Source organism: Centruroides sculpturatus, unplaced genomic scaffold (assembly GCF_000671375.1).
Source record: "Centruroides sculpturatus isolate CEXI.00-Female unplaced genomic scaffold, Cexi_2.0 scaffold409, whole genome shotgun sequence".
In the NCBI taxonomy this organism is placed as follows: Eukaryota; Metazoa; Arthropoda; class Arachnida; order Scorpiones; family Buthidae; genus Centruroides; species Centruroides sculpturatus.
The window spans coordinates 59,832-86,543 of NW_019384561.1; the positions used below are offsets into that span (position 1 = coordinate 59,832).

Here is a 26,712-nt window from a genome sequence, read left to right on the forward strand (position 1 = left end):
TTTACTATCTTTAATTTTACCTTTATTTCTTCTTCCATCTTGTAAACCAATGATAAATCATCAGTCTTAGTAGTAGTTTCTTCTTTACTGCTTTGTACATTTTCATCCTAAATATAAAAATAAGTTAACTTTTTGAAAGAAGCATTTCATCATAAAACTTGTTATAATATTGTAGTTTTTATATTTATTTTTCAACTAATATAAGGTTTTAAGATTTGCAGTAACTTTCAATTTCATATAAATATATATTCTTTAATTTTAAGTTTATCTTAATTTTTTAACTTTGATTTTCTTAGAAACATTTGAGAAGTTGTGCTTTGTCCCTTTGCTCAATAAAAGTTCATACCAAAGCTTATCCACATAAATAATATTACTGAAATCTGTGATGACCATACCATGACCTTCTTTTCTTAGTCATATATTTTTTATATATAGGGTATGTTCGTAAAGTCAAACAAGTTAAATGTGTTAGTAACGAATCATTTGAATAGTAGTAGTCTTGCTCAGTGTGCATGCTCTGCAGTGATGACGTTTCAAATGAAACTCTAACGAAGTTCACAAAGGAAAGAGTTAGTTCACTTTGTTAAGAAAATGGTGCCCGACAATATCGATGTTTCTAAATCTACTAGAGTGTTTAAACTGTGAATTAAAAGATGAAATGATAGAAATAAATGTCCACCTGAAGCAATCTAAGAAAAATATTTTGGATAAGACTGCATTAGTAACATTCATATCTTTGATTTTAGAAACAGCCATTTAGTTATACACGAATCGTTTGAAAAGTCTAACAAAATAAGAATAACGATGACGTTATTCTCATTTAACTCGTTTAACATTACGAACATACCCATAGTAAAACCTGTGTAAACTGGAATCACATGGTACAAATATTTTTCTTGATTTGGCAGATTTCTGTTTTGAGTAGGTTTTAGAATTTTTTCTTTTCTTTTTATCTATAAATTACACCAGATAAATGTTACAGTTATATTCCTTTTTTTTTCTTATATAGGGACCTTGAATAAGTTCTCGCTGTTTTTTAACAGATGGTGTTACCAGAACCACGTGTGTTTATTTTCAGATGGTGATGCATCTGTAAGAAAGTACAATAAGTGATCTTGAAATTCAGTATGTGTCATTTCACTGAAGTGTTAACAACTTATTTTTTCATTGTGTTAAACATGTCGAGTTTCATGCCAAAAAAAAAGAGTATTTGTGGGGAATTTTATGGCAGTATTTTATTTAAAAAAAATCTGCAGCTGAAGCACACAGAATTCTTGTTGACTTATGGCAACCATGCTCTGTCGGAAACAACATGCAGAGATTGGTTTAGATCAGTGTTTCTCAATGGGGGCAATATCGCCCCATGTGGGTGTTTTTCCATGTTGAGGGGGCGATTAGTAACAATTTATATTTTGGCTGCAAAAAACAATTTTCTGGGCGATATAATAAAACATTATATTAAGAATAATTAGATATTTTATTAGTTATATCATACAATAATCAAACAAATAACATTATACTAGTGACTAATCTATTCAATGCAGTATGAATTTGGCATTAGCCTTGGCCCTCGGCATCGGAATTTTGGAGTAAAGGGGGTGATACTACGTAACGGTTTTATTGAAGGGGGCGACGATTTGTTAGAGGTTGAGAAACGCTGGTTTAGATGCTTCAAAAATAATGATTTTGATGTTGAAGATAAAGAACAATCTGGCGCACCAAAAAAAGTTTGAAGACAAGGAATTAGAGACATTACTTCATGAAGACTCATGTCAGACACTAGCTGAACTTGCAGAATCATTAGGAGTTGATCACACAACAGTTTCAAAACATTTAAAAGGATTAGGAATAATTCAAAAGCAAGAACATTGGGTGCCGTATGAGTTGAAGCTGAGAGACATCAAACGGCATCTTTTCACATTTGCTGTTGAACAGCTGCTTCAACGGCAGAAAAGGAAAGGTTTTCTTCATCGTATCATGACAGGCGATGAAAAATGGATACACTACAATAACCCTAAGCATAGAAAATCGTGGGGTAAGCCCGGTCATGCATCAACATCGTCAGCAAGGCCGAATATCCATGGTTCGAAGCTTCTGCTCTGCATTTGGTGGGATCAGCTAGGTATGGTTTATTACAAGCTGCTCAAACCAAACGAAACCATCACGGGAGATCACTATTGACTACAATTGGTGTGTTTGAGCCAAGCATTGAAGGAAAAACGGCCACTATATGAGCAGAGACATGACAAAGTGATTTTGCAACATGACAATGCTTGACCACACGTTGCACAATCAGTGAAAACATACTTGGAAACACTTAAATGGGAAGTCCTACCCCACCCATTGTATTCACCAGACATAACCCCTTTTGATTATCACTTGTTCTGATTGGCACATGGTCTAGCTGAGCAGCACTTCCATTCTTATAAAGATGCCAAAAAATGGATTGATTCTTGGATAGCCTCAAAAGACGTGTCATTTTTCCGACGTGGAATTCAAATGCTGCCAGAACGATGAAAGAAAGTAGTGGCTAGCGATGGACAATACTTTCAGTGGCATGTTTATTAGGACTTTTTTAAATAAAGTGTTAATTTTCACAAAAAAACAGCGAGAACTTATTCAAGGTCCTTATAATAAAATCACTATTAGCTTACATATATAAAAATTTTTATACTAAGCTTAATCCAAATTAATTCAAAGTGATTCTAACTAAAGATAAGAGTATTTGAATGCAAGAATTTAGAGCTATTTTATTGCAAAAATTGGCAGCACTGTTACCTTATTTTCATAGTTTACATGAATTACATTTGTTGTTTGTTCTCATGAACTCAATTCTCAAAACTTGTTCAATTTTTGAAATTTGCTAAAAGTTCTCAATTCTACCCTTGATTAATTCCAACAAAAACTAATATTATCAAAGAACCCATGTCAATATGTTCTCATCATGTGGCCTGTGTTTCTTTAACAAAGCTCAAAATCCGTCTCAGAACACAGTTGTCATGCTCTGTGATGACAATTATACCCAGAGACAATTTTAATTACTTTTCTACATGTGGAATTTTAATTTTCCTACTTAATCTGGATTAAGTTATATTCTTTGTATCCAAAACCTGTCCCATTTCTGCACTGGACAAGTTTCCTACTTATAGTAGAATTTAACACAGAAAAATCACTCCATTCCAAATAAAATTTTCCATTTAGGCAGATTTCCATTTTATTCATGTTCTGTTTGGACAAGTTTTACTGTATATAAAATATATAAACATCCCAAAGCCTAATGTATTAATACTAAACCAAATGGCCACCATAATTAATCAGGCTATTTAATAATTAGAAATTACTGGACTTCAAACTCACATTTGAGTTATAAATAAACACTTGGCTTTATTTCCATCATTTTAGTTGATCATTTTAGTCAACTAAAATGATGGAAATAAAGCCAAGTGTTTATTTATAACTCAAATGTGAGTTCGAAGTCCAATATATTCAGAAAACAAGGTTTTGAAAACAACATAGAAATTAGAAAAGTAATTTGGTATTAGAGGTAGACATTAGGCATCATCTCTTATCAAAATTAATAATTATAATAATTTAATATTTATTAAATAATTTAGAACAGTCTACAAAAAAATACATAGACTGTGTGTGTCCATATGTTCCATCAAGATTTAAATATGTCTGGAAGTAAGGAATTGCTCAGAGATCCAGGTGGTATAATGGCAGTGCACTACACAGTATGCGGAGGATGTGTGTTTGAATCCCACTCCAGTCTGATTCTTTTCTTTCAGACTGTATGATAACTATCAAATATCTATCAACTTTCACACCTGGGAGTATATCTTCCTTTTAAGTTCTCAGTGTTGATGCTTTTCAACAACCTTTTGACCAGTTGTCCTGATTTTGTCATTTTAATATAACAACTAGTAGCCAGCTGAGACAGTCGTCACCAGTGCCTTGAATGGGTTAGTTAGTTCAGTGCCCCCTATATCTCCTTCTCCATCTACAGATATTACCTACTCCAATAACAGAAACTGCCCATTCTCTGGCCCAGGATATTGCCTATTTCTGAACTGTTCCTGTCATCAAACTGCCCGCACAACCCTACTACTAAAGACAAACTTTCATAGTTAAAACATTTCAACAGGATGATCCATCAGATATTTATCTCAATACACAATCTAATGTGAACTCTCTCTCTCACATAGCAAAATGTGTCAAGGTTCTGTTCTCTCACTAAATAGAGAATGTATATCCTCTATCAAATAAACGAGTATTTATTTTGTCTAACTTGTTTCCGAGTACTTTTCTTCTGCCACACTGTCTCTTAGATCTCTTCCATCCCGAATCCAACCACCTCCGCTCATGAAATTGAATACAGTAATATCCCGAACTTACACGATAGGTGGGACCAAGCAATAACCGCGTAATTTTGAATTCGCGTAAGTCGGGGTATAATTTCGCAATTTGTGTAAAATCCAAGTTGGTTGTATGTAAGCTAATAAAAATGTTCTTGTTAATCTTATCTCATCTTTTGATTTATTCATGGTTACAAGAAATCACCACATAGTCTCTCTCAAGTCTTCCTAGATATAACAAATACAGAAATAAATAACACAAAATAAATTGTAGCTATGTGTCAATTCTGTGCGACATGTCCGAACATGTAAGCTGAACAATAGTGTGGGGGAGTGAGTAATCAAGAGTTGCATGGCACTCAAACAAAAGACAAATCGATGAGATTTGAAAATCGTGTAACTCCAGGTTCGCATAAGTCAGGGTAGCATAAGTCGAGATATTACTGTACAAACAAAAACAATTTGCTGTTATGGCTTCTGTGTCAAATGGGACACGGTGGTGTCATCCTGATGAGACATCGAAGAGGTGCTGACCCTATGATCACAAGAAGATTTTGTGCTTTGATCCAGTAAACTAGCAAAAGCATTGATGACTGATTACAGCAATTACTCAGTCATACATATGGATGAAGCATGCATAGGTGCTGAAAAGAGATAGAACACATCTCAGCTTTCTAAATGAATTATAGGATCTATCATTTGCTAAGATTCTTCTTAAATTAAACACAATGAAAATATATCAAATTTACAATCTGGTTAATTTTAATAACTTATCTCCTTTAAAAAAAAAACAAATATGACATAAGATTTATGAAATAGTTTAAAATATATTGCAGACTAGATATAGGATGGATTGAACACACTTCTATATATAAAATCAAGAAACTTACCCTGAGAATAACCTGAAATAGCAAAACTGAATTAAATATAATTTTTTTCCTGATTCTACAATGATTTATATTAAAATAACTATAAAGTGAGATGATGCAGTCAGTATAAATGCATGAAAATCAACATAGATCAAGTTTCTGGCTCAAAGATACAATCTTGTATCAGTTAATTTAATTAATTTACAATGTCACAAAAAAGCTTTTTTGCAAGAAGGAATTCAATCACAATATATTTGTAAGCATGAAAAGAACAGCCTAGCATAGATTCAAAATTTGATAATATTTTTCAACCTCAATATGAATGCTAATATTTAAAAATAAAACAAAATAAGACTCTCTGACTAAAAAATATTTTACAAGACAAATGTTATTTAAGTAAAAAATAGTAAAAAAACATGGCCAATGATATTTACATTTAATAAATATAAAATAAATCTTTAATGATTTTTAAAATAAATCTCTAAAATAAATAAAATAAATACATAAATCTTAGTTAATATCAGAATATATTATAAAAATTTTTCAAAATATAATTTTTTTATTAATAAATGCATCACTATATGAAAAATTTACAAAGAATAACATAATAGAAGAAATATTCTATCTATTTATTAAAATTACATTAACTCAAATATATTACATAATTACTGTAATTTCCAACAAGTAACTCATGAGTTATCTATGTTTAAAAGTCATTTTAAAAGCAAATGTGCATTAACTATCAATTTTAAATTACAATTACATCATCATCTAACAGTTTTCCTTTTGTACAAACTTATTAACAGCATTTTTAAAAATCAAATAATATCTTTTAAATGATACTCATTCACCTCCATCACAATTTTTCCAATGACATGTATATGTAACACACACCTTTAGTTGTTTTTTATTTTCTGTATGTCAATATATATTTTAACTAGCAGGTAAGCCCGACATTGCCCAGGCAAAAATAAGAACAAACAAGTGAACAATCAAACATATTGAAAAATTTCTTTAAATTCTGTACAGTAGAGAAGAATCAAGAATTTTTAATTTAAAATGTGTCAGATTGTAATAAATTTTGTGTAATAAACCTTTAGGTAACATAACCTTTGTACTTATACAAATCAAATACTTCAATATAAGAAACATTAAATTAAAAATCATATCAAGAGTTTGGTTATTTTAGCCTACCATTGTCACATTTATTGTGATACTAAGACAGTATGAAATGGCACAATTTCATTGGTCAAGTAGACAGAAATTGAAAATATAATACCTTAATTAAATTATATAATCTTAAACTTTTAAGATATCATATTTTTTTCTAAAGTTAGCTGTTAGCTGTAACAAACTGTTTCATTCACAGCCAAATATCAAATAGTATTCTACCAACGAATCAAATTTTGCCAAAAATAGAGCAAATATTTAAACTTGGCACCCTGAAAAACCACTTAAAACATATTTTATGCTGGCCAGTAATCTCATATTATGTAATTTTCATATTCAAATGCCACCATACTGCTGGTCCAATAGGAAGAAGGGACTACAGTATTGCAGAAGGGGGTTGAAGTTAATTCGACCAAAAGAAATCGTTGACATCCTTCTGGAAGTGAGGATGGTTTAACTATTAATATTTGAGAAGTGATGACCCTGCATGTAATCAAATTTGCTAACCTTAATGTCTGAAAGACTTCATATAAGACTTGATTAAATAAAAAAAACCCAGTAAAAATACAAGAATAATTGCTTTAATGTGATCCAAGAAAGTTTTGAAAGTTGTGGCATAAAAATAGTGGAAGCAGATTTGACACTAACTCATAAGACTCAACATGTGAATAAAGTACACATTACACAGACTATAACTACATCAAGTTTTGAATGAAGCAATCTCACCATGATAATAAATATGAAAAATAAACATTGGCACAGAAAAAGACTTTGAGCTTTGTGCCTTAAAATCGTTACATGTACAGTACATTAATTTAGTTGAACTTTAGAACATCTTTAAGCAGTATCAGTGAAAGAAGTTTGGGGCAATGGGTTTATGAGTTAATAAGAAGAAATGAAATCAGGGGGAGGAGGGGTGTCCAGTTTCGTGATAGTTAAGTATTTATCATATGGATGTCTACGTGATAAATACTTAACTGCCATGATATTCACATGGACATCCACGTGATATTGTGATATCCAGGGGAATATCACATTTATAGAAAAATTATAAGAATTGGTTTGGTTTAATTAGTTACGGCAATGTGACACCTGAGCGATCTGCCAAGGAGGATGCATCTCGGAGACTTATGTAAAGCTGTCCCCTATTTAGGTGTTAATAACTTGAAGAAAACCAAGAAAACTGCATGTGACCAGTCTGTTGTCAACATGCAAACCACAACTGACTACCGGTGTTTGGTAGTTTTATTCACTCAGTTACTGGAGGGTAATAACCACTAAACCACTTATTGGACTGAATTTTGAAGAAATTTAGAGCTATAAATTCCCACTGTTGCCCGTTCGTCCCTGTCTTTCCCTAATCTCCAGAACAGAGTTAGATGAATGTCGAGACCAGTATGAAAAGCTTAGGAGCAGGAGACCCAATTAACTATATATGAACTTCCAATGGAAACCAAAAGTCACATTATTTCAATTCAAAAATTTTCTCCTGAACAGAGATACATAACCAGCACAATTCTATTGCTAACAGGAAAAGTATGATGTACAGGACAAACCACTAATCCAGTCCACACAGGCAAAGTGCTATGTGCTACCTGTAGCAGTAATAACAATGGTGCATCTATTTTGCACTATATCATTGTCACAGTAATTAAGTAAATATAATATACAGTACTGTACATATTTTTAAAATTATATCCTTGTTGGTAAGAATTATATTTACTTTATTAGTTTATTAAATTTTTTGCAGAAATCCATCAATATTTTGGTATGAGATGTACTGTACATGATCTAAGTTAGAAGTATATTAATGTAACTTCTGAGTTTTGTAGCAATTCGTTGAATGGTCTAGTCCAGGGGTCAGAATTAGCGGCTCGCAAGCCGCATGTGGCTCTTTGCATAGACGTTTGCGCCTCTTCGGAAATATCAGGTTAGTCCATAAGTTCATGCGCATTTTTATCTACAAAAAACCAACTAAAAATTTTAATTAAATTTTACTTCAATCTATAATGTATTCACCATTATTTTGTACAATCTCTTGCCATCTTGATGGTAGCTTTTTAATCCCGTCTTTGTAAATTCAGTTTTGAATCAAAATATTCAGAAATAGCCTTTTTTACATTGTTCTCATCCTCAAAAGTTTTTCCTTTTAAAAAATTCTGCAAACTCCGAAAAAGATGATAATCACTGGGAGCAATATGGTGGATGAGGTAAAATTTCCCAGTTGAAGCTTTGGAGTTGAGCAGTTGACGTTGTTGTCAGTTAGCTATTGACAGTTCATGTGGTATCCATTTTCCTAGCTTTGAAACTTTTCCGATTTGTTGTAGATGTCTATGAACAGTTCCATGGGATGAATTTAAACATTCCGCAATTTCATCAACTGTTAAAGATGGTTCTGCTTCAACTAGTGCAGAGAGAGCATCATCATCAAAGTCAACGGGTCTTCCAGTACGAGCCTTATCCTCCACACTAAAATCATTATTTCTAAATCTTTCAAACCACTTCTGAGCAGTCCTTACTCTAATTACAGTTTGATTATGAACAGTATTTTATTTTTTAGCTGCATTTGTAGCATTCTTACCACTTAAAAATAAAAAGTATAAAACATGTCTCTTATATTCATCCGTTACTTCCATTTTAACAAAAATAAACAAACTGAAATGTTCCCAATTCTGAACAGTATTATATGAATGAGATCCAATTTAACACTTCAGTGTAAAAAGTATCACATTAGACTGGCATTTTTAACAGCAAAACAAGATTTTTCTTAAGATCATAAAATACTCACAAACTTATGGACTGACCTGATAAACTCCAATTTCATCTCACCTCATTTCACCGCAGCCTTATAACTTATGAGTTTATGAGATAGAGCCGCCAAACAAACTTCGACTTGTTCTCCGTCCACACATGACCACACTCGCGTTGATCAATATGAGTCGCGTAAGAGTGGTAGCATTTGAAGCATATCTACTATATATATAACCCATTGAATGCATGTCCGTCCATCCGTGTAACGTTATGCCAAAAACGGCCACTAGAGGCGCCTCTGTCGTGTGTCGTATTTCCACATTTAAATTAATATGCGGCTCTCTGGTACTTTTGTTATCCTGTTTTCATGACAATTTGGCTCTTCTCACTTGACAAACTGCCGACGCCTGGTCTAGGCAAGCATAGTGAACAAACATATAAACAAATATCAACATACAGTGGAACCTCGGTATACGACCTTAATCCGTTCCTGATGTTTGGACTCATACCGAATTGGACGTATACCAAACCAACCTTTCCCATAAGAAGTAATGTAAAAATGATTAATCCGTTCTCATATGCAAAAAAATGGCTGGCTTTAACACCTCGCTTTCCTGGCTAGTTCCTGCTTGATTTTTCATGAGATCAGCATGTATCTTTTTAGCTTTCTCGCAAATAATTGCTTCTGATAGGATGTCGCCAGCACACTGTTTTTCAGTTATCCAAGCAAAAGCAATTTCTCAACATGATCTAATGTCTTCAATCTCTGTTTAGAACTTGATTTAACCCCTTTCACAACGTTAGCATATTTAATAATGTCTTTATTTTTCGCGATTGTCGATATCGTCGTTCTCGGAATACGGTACACAACAGTTAAATCTCGAACACGCATGCCACCTTCATATTTCTCAACAATTTCTTTTTTCAGTTCTATTGTGATTCTAGTCATTTTTTAGTTTTCTGTTGCTTTTCATTTGCATTTTCGCAATTCATGATTAATAAAAATAATAAAATTTTACTTACAAATTAAAATCAGAAGAAATTTAACAAAGTTATGAATCGTGGCAGCGCAAACGTTTAGTCTGGTCTAGTACACCGATAGTGCTACTTGTTCATAGATGGCGCGTATAATTAAGTCGTATACCGAACAAAAGTCGTATACCGAGCAAAATTTGTTTTGTCCAAACAGGACGTATTCTGAATTTGACGTATTCTAAAGCAGACATATACCGAGGTACGACTGTATATCAATATATATATACTGTATATATGTTGATGCTGTTTGTTTAGGATTGTCTAATGACATCAATCTGTATATATATACAGATTAATGTCATTAGACATTCTTAAATAAACTTAGGTCTTAAAAACTGATAAATTTCTGCTAATTTTTCCATTCTAACTATACATAATGACTCTCAGAGAGCTATTAGAAGTCAATTGTTGATTTTAGCAAATGTTTTCTACAGAGAATAAAAGCTGAGCAATCAACTCTCAAACTTGTGTTGTTGGACATCGAACAAATTCATTAGTAAAATGAGCAATTATTTATTATGACATCATCACAATGCCAAGCTGTAATTTTTAATCATATTTTTTTTAATTTAATTAATTTAAAATATATGCTTTCCACCTCAAATTAGTAGTGTCTTACCCCTGTATATCATACTTTTCAGAAAGTCAAATAGAGTCATGCCTGTCAATCTATCTAACTCCTTTCAGGGAAAAATTTTTTAATTGAAATAATGTGACTTTTGGTTTGCATTGGAAGTTCATATATAGTTAATTGGGGCCGCCTGCCCCTAATCTTTCCAAATCTAGTCTTGGCTTTCATCTATATAACTCCATTCTCAAGATTAAGAAAGGACAGATAGAAGACAGTGGGAATTTATATGTCTACAATGTTTTCAAATTGCAGCCTAATCAACAACTACATTAATGGCAATTATTTTATTTATCACTTATTTACTATATATGATTGTGGCAATAATTCCCATCATTAAGAACCAAACTGAACTCTTCTTGATCAAATGGATTAATCATCAACCAAATGGATAGATAGTAATTCATAGAAATTGAAAATTTTCCAAAAAACAAAAATAAATCTCAGGATATGACATGAGGAAACCAAGCAACAATGATTCATAAGATCTCACTTCTAATAACTAAATTTTTGACTAATTGTCAACATGGTGTTTACATATAAGTTTTTCATCAAAAACAATTCCCAACAATTACATAATTAATAACATGAGTGTTAAAAAGTTATAAATAGCATTTCTTAATATCAAGTAATGTACAGACACAGATCTACATAGATTAATTTTAAGGTTAACACATTGCTGATTTTTTAGTCTTATTCATTCAATATTGTCAAAATATGGATACAGTTCTGTATAAAAACACATGCCACTACTTATAGAATTGCAACATTATTACAGCTCCTTTGCCATTATATTACTTGCTATAATTGTTACAGGCTTCTGAGTCTGTGCTACTCTGTTGTGTTTCTTCTCGAATGGCAACATTTCAAACTTTCTCATATAAGGCAAGAAGCTTTTTTGAAACAGTCTTCCCAACAATCCTTATACATTTTTTTTTTTTTTGCATCTTTGATACTCAAAATGACATTATATGCAGATTCTTGTGGCATAGATAGTGACACAGAATGCTTCTGAATAGGGAACTTCATTATAATGTGACTATGATGTTTCACTTATGAATACCTCTTGTAGATAAGCATAAGAAATCTCAATGAATTTGATCTTATTGTTAAGCAACTTTTCTTGCTGATAAATCATCAAGTATCAAGTTTCTTTTTGTTAATTTATCAGATGCCTTAAATAACAGCTTAAAATGTTTTTTAAAATCTTTTATTAGTATTCGTGCTCTACTTAAACAACCTCAAATGAATTGGCAATCCTAGCATTTTTCACAAGGTCAAAATACTGTTTAATTGAATAAATTGTATTTTCTTTCTTGGGGTATTTGGATATGCAACTAAAATCCCTGTTGCAAGGAAGGAAGCTGTGACCTTTGATAAGGAAAAAGTGCATGACTTTCAGTTTCTTGTGTTTAGTCAAAATGTAAAGATAATAACTGTTTGTTTATATTCTGACCACGACATGCTTCAGAGAACAAAGCTTTTGTGGTAGGTCAAAGTTTCATGCAAATAAAGTGATTCCAAACATGACAACACTTCATTAAATCATACTTTCCTTCACCTTCATACCATATATACATAGTACTGTGGCCATCAAAGTAAGAATGGACACAAAAGTTGAATATCTATAGCTGTCTAGCATAAAATGTTTCACCTGCAGGAACCTTAGAAAGTGACATATTATTAAAAGTTAAAGCAGAAAGTTTCAAAAGTTTCATCATTCTGACTGAATTTCATATCTTTTTTCAGTTTGCCATAAAACATCTGAGCTTTTCTGAGATGCAACTTTTCTGGACTTCTAAAACCTTGCATACATTTTCATCAGTTTCTGGTTTGATTTTCACATGCAATTCATCACAAAAATTTGCTACATTGGCTTGGTTTGGAAAAGCCAATGTAGTTAGTCTAAAAATGTTTCTTGAAAAAGTCTTATGCTATCAATGGTTTCTTATGACCTGTGTTGTTACCCTATCACAAGTGATTAACAATGTTTCATTCCTCATTATTGAAGAAAGCTCTGGTACCTCTGCAGAAACAATCTGAGGTAGGTAAGAGTGTCTCTGCAGAAACAGAGAGGGGTAAAGATTTCACTTTATAAGTTATGTCTTGTTTTCTCTTTTTGTGTTTAGTAATGGGAAATCCTTGTCAGAATACTGCTAATGAAGGTATCTCTATAACATAATCAGGTGTGGACAATAATGATGCTTGGATGGTGCTGCTCAGAGATTATGATGTTTGCCATACTGGTCTTATAGAGGAATAATTGATTCTGCCAAAGTTATGATCTGTAGTAATCTGTTAGTTATGCAATGCATAGACAAAAACATCTTCTGGCAAACATAAATTTCCTGTTCATTTGCTCAAACTTAAAATAATATAGGAAAACAGACAAAAAATATAGACTTCATGATACACAATAAGAACTATTTGAAGTTACAACATAAGAGAATACTCTACAAGCTCAGTAAGTGGAAAGCAGTCTCATTTTGTAACCAAAAGATGCCTTTCTGCAGTAATGTGAGCTATCAGCCATCATATTAAATTTTTTAGATGATTTTCACAATGATTAGTCCTGCCAGACAGCTATCTTGAAGATCTTTAGTCCCAAATTTGTAGAAAACATTGAATATCATATGGAGATTACACTCTGGCACACAAGGCATTTTCTGCAACATTTACATGTCTCTCCAATACTCTTGCTGGCAACAGCCTTTCTACTCCAACACAGTTCATGTATGGTTTAGTTGCAACATGGCATTCCTTGATCATACTCCTTTGCCATGATTTTGTTTCATGGTTATCCTCTGCTCAGATTTTTTCTTGGAATTATTCAAAGACTTTTTACCCTTTTCAGTTTATTCTCAAAGTCACTAGAACTTGGCTTAAAATCTGAATCAGATACACTACAATCCTCATCATGCAACTCCATCTTGTTTTCTGCACCACCATACACAGTTATGTAATGATGATGCAAAATACCAACCAATTCTGCAGGTTAACTGGTATCTGCATCATAAGATTTTCTCCAGTCCACTTTAAACCATGAAATTGCTGAGAGTAGTGATTTTAGATGCAGCTATCTTAATACTGCTACTTGATATAAAAAACTGAAAATTGATAATTCTGGAGTTAATTGGTTTTTGCACTGGGCTCTTCAATTTTAAAGTAATCTGGTGGCATTATCTGACATGCAATCAAACCACAACTGTAATCATTTACATTCTTGTCTGAGTGTAACTTATTTGTCAATGAATTCATATACAAATTAAAAGTCTTGATTATAATCATATATTGTAAACTGATTTTGACTTTGATAAAGTGATTATATGATCTGATATAGGTTTGCATATATCAGACGGTTTGCATAGAAAGGATTTTCTTACTGGCAAAAATGATTTGAATTCAGATAGAATCTTTAGGATTTTTCATGACTATTTAAAAAAACAGTTAGTCCCATCCATTAATCATACAGACTTGAACAGATCAGATCATAAAATAAACTATATACCGGATAGTGAATAAGTTAAAAATCACACCTTTATCAATTATTAAAAATAGTTTGCTGGATTGATAAAGGTGTGATTTTTAACAGATCAGATCTGGACATAATGAGTAATACCGAAATCAACTGTACAATTCATAGTAAGATAATACTTTGATAACAAATCCAAATTCAAATATCACTCATAATAAACTGTTATCTATGTTTTGACAAGTCCTATTACCAACTATAAAATTAAAAAGAATTGATGTTTGATAATTTCTATAGTATAAATTGACAGATTACTTAATACATTATATTTACAATTATTTAATATTAATATTACAATTATTATACAGTATTTACAACTATAATTATTAACAATAATTAAATTACAATTAAACATAACAAATAAAGAAATAGCAGATAGAAGAAATTTATTTAACAGTATTTTCTAAACATGATAATACTTTATAAAAGAAATTTCTGGCAGATAAATACACGATAAAGCATTGCTCATAGTAGAGTGGATTAATCTTTAGAAAGTGTCTTTCATTAAGAAAAATTCTAGAGATGAGCAAAATAATAATTTAATATTGTAATAATTACCAAATAACAATATCCATTCTTTAAAAAGAATAATGCTATAAAACTTAACTTTTAAATTACTTCATCTTATTCTGATAAATTAAAGCAAAATTTAGACAAAGAAAGTATCTTGGCTAAAATATTTGAAATACTGGACATCAAAATTCATTTATATATACAGTATAAACAACCAAGCCCAAACAATAGCTAGAATATTCTAAATTATAAAAAATTTAATTCTAAAGTATTTAATTATTAATATTAGTATAAGATAGCCTAACTGCCAACTTTTAGACCAATTTACTTATTATCAGTAATTATTAATTTTCCAAAATATATACAAGATAATCTGATAGTTTACTGATTAAATACAACACACCTTAAAACCTAATAAGTATACACTGTTCTGCTATTCAATTACAGGGTTTGGAGGTGTATTACTGATGAAATTTGAAAAGAAAAAGCTTGACTATCAATACAAATAAATATGAAACAGAAATATCTACATTCATCTTCATCTTAGATATAATATATAGAATCATAATGTATGAGATAAAACATTTTAAGAACAGATGTTAAATTTTAATTGCTATTTATATCTCCTAAAATTAAAAACAGACTACTATGCGATAGACTAATTTTAGTTTAGTTCTATACATAATCATCTAAATGTAGGGAGATGAAGGTTAAATATAACACTGATTCCTTGCAACAATTCATAAAAATATTAATTTATTTTCTTAAATTAATAATTATTATATAAGCAGTGTAAAAAATGACATCAAGGACATTCCTGATCTGTAACACAAAGGAGAATGATATTTTTAATAATTATTATTTAAAATTATTTAAGCCAAAATTTTATTATAAATATTTACATAAGAAAAAAAGAAATATAAATATTTGTTTAACTTACTATTTTCTGAATATTTTCAACATCTGATCTGAAAAATAAGAAATAAATAAATATATATTCTACATAAAAAAATTTATCAGAAAAACAAGAAATATAACAGAATCAAATCTGATGAATAGAAAAAAATATATAAATTTAAATTTTTCATATTCTACAAAATAAGAATTATGAAACTGCCAAATAGATGGAGAGAGGTTATAAAAAACAACAGTGCATCAAGAAATAGAAGGTAATATTTTAAAATTTATACAGTAGACCCCCCTATAAAACAGGTTCATATTGTTCGGATTCCTATATGACGGCGAAAAAATTGCGACCATATTCGTATAAACACGCTAAAAGAGACTCATATAATTCAGTAAAACGTCATCGCTGACTCATGTCACAACAGTATTGGTCAAATCTAGACCAATAGCAGATATTGCACAAACCGTTGAGTTTAAACGAGCAGCAAACCTACTAAAAACCATTTATTATTTAACGTACATAAAAATTATATTTATATTAATGATGTCTCCAAAGTTCAGCAAAGTTCTCGCAAAAAAAAATAATTTATTGGGAAGCACACGAGCGCCATTCGATGACAATCTCCATGACGAAAACAAGCTTAAGCAATGCCGTAGTCGAATGGTACACACTAGGTAAGTAATCCTACAATTTTTTGTTCATAGCATAGTTTATATGGATTATTCCCAAAAAATTATACGTATTTTGGAAATGTTGAGTCGAATTAGTCTAGAATTGATTAATTTTATGGAAGAAAACCTTTCAAACAGCCGTAGTCCATAAATTGCATATGTGCCGGGCTGTGATTGGTTCATGTATTTAAATTAAGGACTCGTAGAAAATGGATTTCATAAAAACTGGAACATATCTACAGTATTATAGGGGGGGGGGTTGACTGTACTTATTTTTTCTAGAAAAAAAAATTGCTACAAACTTTCCAGACAACTCAATAATCTTCAAAAGTAATGAAAAACAACACAGTGTAAAATTATTTTTAAAAATAATACTATATTTATTATTTTATGATGCTTATTATAATTTTTCAATAAAAATATATTTAAAATTGAACATTTAATAATCAGGTATAAATAGCATAAATTTGTTAGTTGTTATAAGATTTACAATGATCAAAATCTCCTACTGAAAGTATATTTTAATATATTATACTTTTTCATGCTTCTTTGGAAAATTTTTATCTAGTTGTTATTTAACAGTTAAAAGTTATTATTAAATATAAAATGAGTAAACATCTCTTAGAAATTAATGAAGCTATTCTCTTGTATATTTGCATAAAATTCATTAATGAATTCTGAGAATAAAATTTTATCAACACTTTTTAAAATAATTTGATAAGAAAGATTTAAATCTGATTTAGTAAATACAAATGTTTAACATTAAATAATTATTTTAATTGATTTTTAATTATTATTAATCATTACTCTATATTACTGTATAGTAGTAATTATGTATAATCAATTAACAAAATGTAATACTCATTATATGCAAACTTACTAATGTATATACAAATTTAAACTGTTTAAGGTAAAATCTTCCATCATTGTTTTATAAAATTATTAAGACATGACAAGATAAATACAGCAATAAATTTAATAATTCTTAATTGTAATACTAACAGTGAAAGATTAAAGAAATATTTTAAAAAGATAACAGTTATTTATTAGAATTATCAAACTTAATTCATCATACCAAAAAACCTTTGTAACTCCAGTGTTTACAAAACAGTGAATGTTTTCAACCCCATCTGGGTCTTCATCAGGCTACAGTTATGAGGAATTCAAATGGAAACTCTCAAAATATATAAAGCAGGATTACATAACACATGCATCAACTCTAAGGATGCAGTCAGCATATCTCACACACGAAAATTTTGTTATGAGGGAACTCACCCCCATAACTGATTTTGAATTGTGTATATTTCACCTGCATTCACTGTTTCGCAAACATGATGTTACACGTGCTTAACCGTCATTTCAGCACAAGCATAATGTTCTATTTTTAATCTTAACTTTGCTTTTCTAAATTTTGAATCACATTCGTTTCGGTTTCTTGTTCCATTTCACATGCATTCGAATTCTTCATAACCATAGCCTGATGAAGACCCAGATGAGGTCAAAAACATTCACTGTTTTGTAAACACGTATCACTGGAGTTACAAAGATTTTTTGGTGTGATGAATTATATTTCCTCCAGTATTTGCTAAGAGGTTCATTTGTTATCAAACTTAAGATTCTACAATAAAGTGATGTAAGACATTAAAACAAATTATGAATAAAAAGAAAAGTTGTTTCTATCATGTTTCTCTATAAGCTGTATAAATACATAACTGCACAGCAATTTTTAAGAATTTTAAATTAAAAAATAAATTTCATAATGACTGTGCAATTCATTTTTTCATTGTGCAATTCAGAGTGCTGCAATTCTGATAACAAATATTAAAACTTTTGTAATCCTAAGTCATAATAAACATCAGCTTTCTCTTTAACAATGGTTCACTCTTACTAGTTAGCTGTACAGTTGTTTCTTACATACACACTTGACTCTATCTGAACAACAGTTTCTTTGTTCAGGGCAACCTATTTGCTAATCAAGAGTCATCTTAATTTGTGCATCTGCTTTCTCAGTTTAGAGGGAACATTAATATAGTTTAGAGATCAATTCATAAATCATTATTTTCTGAGTTAACGAGAAATTAATATGCCATTACATTACATGTAATAATATAATAAAACAAGACAAACATATTTATTTTGTTTTGATATTTTAACTGTAGATTTCATTATTTAAATTCTAAAGACTACTCAATACTCATATATTATACTATAAATTTATATTTTATAGTTTTTATTAGAATAAGGTCATATATTAAAAATATGATTTGATCAGGAATAAAGAAAATTCTAAAAAAGTGCATACAAAATATGCTAATTCACAGAAATGTGAAGAACTGTGATTATACTGTTCTAAATCTTTGGTATTCATACAGATATCTCACAACATCTGCTTATAAATCTTGATTAAGTTCTGTTGTTGTGGGATGTGACCATCCTTCGAACCAGCAAAACAAGCTAGAACAGTATTTGTCCAATTGGTTCTTGGATTGTAGTGATGTTTGTATAGCCTCTGGGAGAAATTTATGTTCATGTAACCTACAAAGGCCATATTTACTCCTGTAAAACTATTTTTTAACATAGTCAGGGCCGGATCATCGCATAGACAAATGAGACAAATGTCTAGGGCCCGGTTTTTAAAAGGGCCCAGTCAAACTGTCTTTTTGAGAAGATTTGCAAATAAGATAGCTTACTTTTCTGTTGAACTGTATAATACTGGTAACTCTGGTAAAATAATAGGCCTATATTATTTAAATATTAACCAAAAAGGTTAACTTAAACAAGTAAAACTGCAAAGCCATATTTGGGACAAGACTATGTCTTGGAGACAGAATCACTTTTATGCTCAAAGCAGGTCTCGTTCTGATTCTCCTATCTACTTCGATATCGCTGTTTTTGGGCGCGATCGTTCAAACTTCGCCGGCCACGACCATGAGGTCTTCCACGATGCATTTTCGATGAAATTAACCTATCCAATTTCGAAATTTCTCTCCGTTGCGTGTCGGCCCAGGATGAATTTTTGTCGATGCCTAACGAAAATTTCCCGTTTTTGAAAAAAATAATCGTGGCTATTGTATCGTCCGAAATTATTATTTTTTTTATTTTGCACAAACAATATACAGTTTAACCCGATTATAAGGTCATCGGATGTAACGACAACCCTAATATAACGTCAAATTTTTATCGGTCCCACAGTTTTACTATACTAAATAATAACGAGGTTGCGGCCGAAGTTTTCAACGCAAAAATGTGAACGTCCGATGTTCACGTTTTCGCGCTGAAATCTTCGGCCGCAACCTCGCTAATATTATAAAACCTATTTGTAATGACATAAACCCTGTTTTAATGTCATATTTGAAGCACTCCCAAATTTACAAAATTAGATTACAGATTTTATTTAACAAAGAAAATACTGTGTGTTCAGTCCTAGGGTCAGAGTTACTTCCTAGAACGACTGTGAGTGGAACTCTCACCACCTGACTTCGGTTTGCCTGTTTGTAGAGAGAGAGTCGCCATTTGTATTTTACTTTGACTCGATTCTCGGACCCCTGAGTACCTACAAGTCTGGTTATTTTTTATGCCCGCATGATTTGGGCACCTAATACTCTGTGCCAAATTGAAACTCTTGACATGTACTCCTTCACATCTCTAAGCAGGTAACACAGCAGGTAGTGCGATTTTATAAACAAGACAGTCTTGTTGACAATTAATATTTTAAGGTATTATTGTTATTGTATAACAACTTTTGCTAGACATTTAATAAAATAAATTTCAATTTTTTAAATTTATAAACAAACTGTTCAAACTTTTCTAGAAAAACTAAAATTTATTGTTGTGTATTAAATATTTTTTATTAANAGTAGCAAAATCAGTTTATAATTAATTATTATAGCGAACAAAAAAAATATTTTAAGGTAATTAACAAGAAAAATGCCTTTGGTGAAGCAGAGAGAAAAAAGTCGTCAACAGACTTGACGATCCAAGCGCTCCCCTCTGCTCAACACTGTAATTCAAATTTCCTTTTCAAATTATCTTTTAAACAGATAATCACACGTAATCCACACAAAATACAATGTATTAAATATGTTTTATTAATAAAAATTAAAGATTTTTTTGTGCTCTCTATTTCTTGTGAGAGAGGGGAGGGAACCCGGTAAGAAGAAAATGTCTAGGGCCCCAAAGTGGATTAATCCGGCCCTAAACATAGTATTACATTCTAGACAAGTACAGAACATGTGAGTATGTAATACTGGTTAAAAATAGTTTTTCAGGAGTGAATATAATCTACATAGAGTACATGACCTGTATAAAATTTCATTAAACATCATACTTTGAACATGTAACCAGAGGAAGCAAGTATGAATTGTTACAAATCATCAAAATGGGTAAAATTGATGGAAAAATGCAACATGGAAGATCTAGGATGTTATGGATTAATAACATACATGAATGGATGGGAATATATAGGATACAAAAACTAGATGAGGCAAGGAGAGTCCTCTAGTAATGACAATGCAATGTTCAGGAAACTGAACATGGTACAAAGAAGTGTACACAAGCAGAAATTTCTACCAGAAGCTAAACAAACATTACTGCAATGCAAGGACCAGCCGGACAAATACTGCACTAGCCTATTTTGCCAGCTCAAAGGATGCAGAGATCTGGTGGGATGAGACCAAAGTCATTAGAAACAATGTTTCCAGCAAACACAACAACAGAATGTCTCAAGATTTGTAAGTAGAAGTTGTGAGGTGCCTGTGTGAATGCTAAAGATATGAAATTTATTCCAAACTTGAAGTTTATATTAGTGAGGTTGCGGCTGACATTTTCAATGCAAAAATGTGTACATTGGATGTTCAGCACCACCTTCCTGTAAGCCTAGAAGTTTGGCAATGGCATTTGGAATGTCAGTGGAATCACGCTCGACATTCCAAATGCTATTGTCAAACTTCTAGGCTTACAGGAAGGTGGCGCTGAATGTCCAACGTACACATTTTCACGTTGAAAGCATTGACTGCAATCTCTCTCTTGATGTACTCACTGAAGCAAGTCTTCTTAAAATTGTGTATTTCAACCTGTATTTTATATTTGTTATATTTGGCTATACCTGATTTGTATTTTATTTTATTTTTATTTTTCAAACTCTGTTACAGGATAATGGCATCAGTAGTCGACCTTTTAACACTGTTTTATACCTTGATATTTTTTATTACAGGTAACCCCCGTATAACACGGTAGTTACGTTCCAAAAAATTGCCATGTTATGCGAATTCGTGTTATACGAAACAAAGAACTAATACGAAAAGGAGGGTTAGGTTCCAAAAATTAAAAAACATGCTAGTATATTTTCATAATTAGGATAAATATCTTCATTAAAATTTTTTAAGTGATACATATTAATATAAATTAAACAATGTTTTCTTCGTCATCACTAAAAACACTATTAATTAACCGAGAGCGTTTTCTTTTTGGCAAGTTATCCTTATCCTCTGAGCATTTTTCTGCATTATCTTCAGATCCATGCTTTACCTTTTGCAAAATGTATGTAATTTTAGATTGCTTGCTTCTAGTTAAAAGGTCTTTATAAATTTCCTTATATGGTGCTAAGCACTTATGAAGAATAAAGCAAGTATGGAATAAGGGAAAAACATTCGGCAACATCAGAAGCAGAAGCGTCGCGATCTGGCAACATTGAAACAAGTTTCGAGAAGGACCACGTGTATCGACAGAAGGCGAGAAGAGAAAATTTACATACTTAAGTACTAATAGTTCACGAAAATAATAATTTTCGTGAACTATTATTACTTAAGTATGTAAAAATTTATTACATTTCCTGTTGTACGAGGGTTTTACCCAATTCTCGAACCGTGTCAGAGTGAATCCGTGCTATAAAAGTACCGTGTTATACGGGGGATGGTACCAATTCTCGAACCGTGTTAGAGCAAATCTGTGCTATAGAAGTGCCGGGTTACCTGTACAATGTGTACAATTATTTTTTATGATGAAAAACAAATTTATATATGAAAATAAAGTTTGTTCTATACATGTCACAGGGGGAAAACATTTTTTATTAGACCTTTGTTTACATTATGAAAAATATAATTTAATCACTAGCTGTTCATCCAGCAGTCAACCAGCAAGTTGCATGATCATTTTTGGCAATTGGGTTTTCCTTCATTGAGAGCCTCACAAATGTGGCCACTACAAAAGGATAAGCAAACTCAATAATAGGCATTTTGTAGAAAGCACATACCTGAAACACAGATGCCTTCTTATCTACTAAAGACCAAATAATGTCTCACTGTGGTCGACTACCAGAAAGGTTGTTGCACATTAATTTTTCCCATCATCATTAGTGAGGCAACCTGGAGCCATATTCTGGTCACTGTCTTTGGTTTCTCGTCTCTCACAAGCTGGTCACTGATTAGCTAATCATTTGGCTTAGCCAATCAGCGACCGGCTAGTGAGAGACGAGAGACCAGAGACAGTGGCCAGAATATGGCCCCTGTTATTCTTACATGTCAATGAGATTTTCTTATGATGTTTCTTGTGTAGATGGCTTGCCTAAACCTGCTCTGATGGACTAATTATGTATGGATTTTGGCTTACACAGTCAACTACTGGAAGCAGTTGACAATAAGCACTTCTATTCTATATAACAGAAGGAAAGTATGGCAATAGGTCAAAAAATGACCCCCCAAATATTATTTGGACTCAGGGGACCTTGCAACATCAAGAAATGCAAAACACTTTGGGATATTTTTTTTATGTATGGATGTCTAATCACAAAATCTCTTCAGCATCCAGTAAAAGATGGAAGATGAAACAAATCACAATTGTTTTTGGATTCCACCTGATTCCAACTTCAGGTTGAAATAGTTTGTATCTAATTGAAATGCATTGAACAGAATAGTTGTCATCTTCCATGTTTTACTGGATGTTGAAGAGGTTCTGTGATTAGATGTTAATACAGTAGACCCCCCCATAACGCAGATTCATATAATGCGGATTCGTATATCGCGGTGAAAAAATTGCGACTGTATTCATATAAAGACGCTAACAGAGACTCGTAAAATGCGGTAAAATGTCATCGCCAACTCGTGTCGCGACAGGATTGGTTGAATCTGGAGCAATAGTGGACGAGCAGCTGAACTACTTACATGCTACAGAGTTTAGGCGAGTAAGTTGAGTTTACTATCATCTGTACAGTATATAGGCCTAAATTAGGTACTGTAACTCTAATACCGTAATGTAATTTTATACATTTCTTGTTTCATACATACATTTCTTATTCAACGGCCATAAAAATTATTTCTATTAATGATGTCTCCAAAGTTCAACGAATTTTTCGCAGAAAAATAACTTATCAGAAAATGCACCTACCGTTTAGTGTGCTGCTCCGCAACGAAAACAAGCTTAAGCAATGGCGTCATCAAACGGTGCACAGCTGGTAAGTAATCCTAAAATTTTTTGTTTATAGCATAGTTTATATGGATTATTCCTAAAAAATTATACATGTTTTGGAAATGTTGAGTCAAATTACTCTAGAATCGATTAATTTTATGGAAGAAAACCTTTCAAACAGCCATAGTCCATAAACTGCACACATGCCAGGCTGTGATTGGCTCATGTATTTGAGGATTCCTACAACACGAAATTCTTATAAAGTGGAATGTATCTACCATGTTATGGGAGGGTCAACTGTACATTTCTACTAATAGAAAAGTACATTTTTGCAGGGATTTTTGTGTATTAGGGGATTGATGCTACTAAATTTTGGTGGTTACAAGTTGATTGGATGACAAGATAAAGGAAATGTTGTGTGACATATCTCAAATAGAGTCAGATTTAATGACAATTTTCCTTGTTATTAGAATTTACAATTGTTTATAAAATCCATCCCTACCCTCAAAATTAAGCTTTTTGTCATTTTATAATAATCAAAATATAAAAAGTTTTTTAATAAAATATCATAACAGATGGAGCCCCACACAGTTTTAAAATGTTGCCAGAAAAGTTAAGCAACTTGTTGCTGGAATTTATTTATTTTCTATTTGATTATATTAACACTTATTAGTATGTATATATTATTTCATGTGTATTTATTAATATAAGTATTTGAGATGCTATTTGTATTCAGATTTTAATTTGAATTTTTTGTGTTCCTGTTCCTTTACAGTTAACTACTTGAACATTCAGTACATTTTGTTCCGCAATGATCCTGATGTTGATCTTTAAAAGAGATCAAAACTGTTTGACAGTTAACTTAATTTTACTATTTTAGTGTGTTTATTATTAATTAATAATTCATTACCAAAGATTTATAATAGACATAATAAAATCTGAAATAATTTCATGTGATTAAATTAACATCTATGATTTTTTTTAGTATAATATTCTATTGAACAGGAAAGATCTGCATTTATGTATATGCTTTCCATTAAACATTTATTTGCACAAAGTAATAAATTTTTATAGGAGAATAATAAAATAAATTAAATTTTTAAATGAAAACTTGAAAATAACATTAACATGCCAACAGAAATAAAAATTAAAATTAATATTTGTTCTACATAAAGTATGAAAAGAAATAAATATGTCTTCAGTTAAAATTTTTATTCAAATATATAATAAAACTAGAAAAAACCTTCACTCAAAAGCAGTACTATTAAAACTGTTTTATGCAAAATCTTGTTAAATAATATTTTTAGGAACCTTACAATCATATTTAAATTTATAATAAAATTTTTATTTAGAAAATATAGAAAATTATCTTGAAAAATTTTTTAAATTAGTNTAATAATAAAAATTATAATTAAAAAAATTTATTTTTATTAATTTTTTTCTACTAAATATCTGTAGAATTTCACAAAATTCAAATTCAATAAGAGTTAGTTTAGGAAAATTGAAAGTTTAAAAACTATTGATTTAATTAAAGCACTGTTAGAATTTCATTTTATGCATAAAATGAAATGAGATGAAATGCATAAAATTGCATAAAATGAAATTCTGCATAATTTGTGCCATATCCCAAATACGGCCAGATACTTACATAAATTATTTACAATTAACAGAAAAACATTGAATGTATTTGCAACAGTTTACTTATGTATTTATACAGAATTTCAACAGTAAAAAATATCAGAATTATCCATGCATCCATACAAGGATTAATTTGAAAAAAAAAAACAAATTCATATATAAAGGGTTCAATCGTAAAAGATAGAATGTGCCATTTCCAATATGTTATAATGCATGCTAAAGGCTAAACAGCAATGTATTTCAATTTAAATATTACATTTACTTTTTAATTATAACATGCATTTTATTTTGATTAAAGAAAACAAAGCAGAAAACTCCTTAAAATGTTTAATTTTTCCATTTTATCTAAACTTTCATTAGTTCGTCTTTTACCCCAAACCCTTCATACATCAATCCTGCATAAAAATTCCGGGTAGAAATAATAATAATAAAAGTAAATAAGCTGCTTATATTCATTAATTATCTTTAACGTAACTATTTTTATATTTTCTTTATTCTATAAATATCACAGATGCCTTCCAATAAAAAAAAAATATTTCCTACATTTTTTGAAGCATTAATTTTGCTCTTATTCTTCCTTAACCAAAACTTCCTGGACGTAAATTATTTTAAACAAGACAAAAATTTTACAATTATTCAGTTTTTTCCCCATTTTTAGAAATGTAATTATTATTAAATTTATATAATCAATACGCATAAATATCACAAGTTCTCTAATAAACAACTTTCAACTTTTAAAGTTATTTATTTTGATTCTCAGACACATAACTCCAAAATACAAACATGACGCGCCGCGTCGCGTCGCGCCACATCGCATTGCATCGCAAACTGACGCGAGCTACACTAATGCGAAATTCAGGAAGCAGCAGCTATATTACTAACGTATCATATTTACACAAGTTTATTTTTAACTTTAATATATCATATATTCAGTTAAACAGTCGACAAAACCTTATTTTACATCATATATTTAGGAAAGTACTCACTTGATTGACTTAACGGGAGTTAAAGGTTTCTCTTCGGCGTCATAAAATTCTTCAACGTCGCTCTCAGACGACATTATTTTGATCGACGAATTATTATTATATATTTAAAAAAAAAAACTTAATTTATGCCAATTTTAATGTTTATAAAGAAAATTACACTCATTTTAAACGTATAATTCGCAAGCGAGTAGCCATCTTAATAACCCACATTAGGGTCAATTCGTAGATATTCACTCATGTTCCACATCGTATCGTA

The 26,712-nt window shown here is 30.9% G+C and overlaps 1 long non-coding RNA gene across 1 annotated transcript; it reads right to left on the minus strand.

Moving 5' to 3' along the window:
- On the minus strand, nucleotides 1-26,712 carry LOC111623964. The gene is made up of 3 exons (XR_002756500.1): nucleotides 26,457-26,712; nucleotides 15,794-15,821; nucleotides 1-107 (listed from the first exon to the last, which is right to left on the minus strand). It is a non-coding gene; the product is annotated as an uncharacterized LOC111623964 (long non-coding RNA).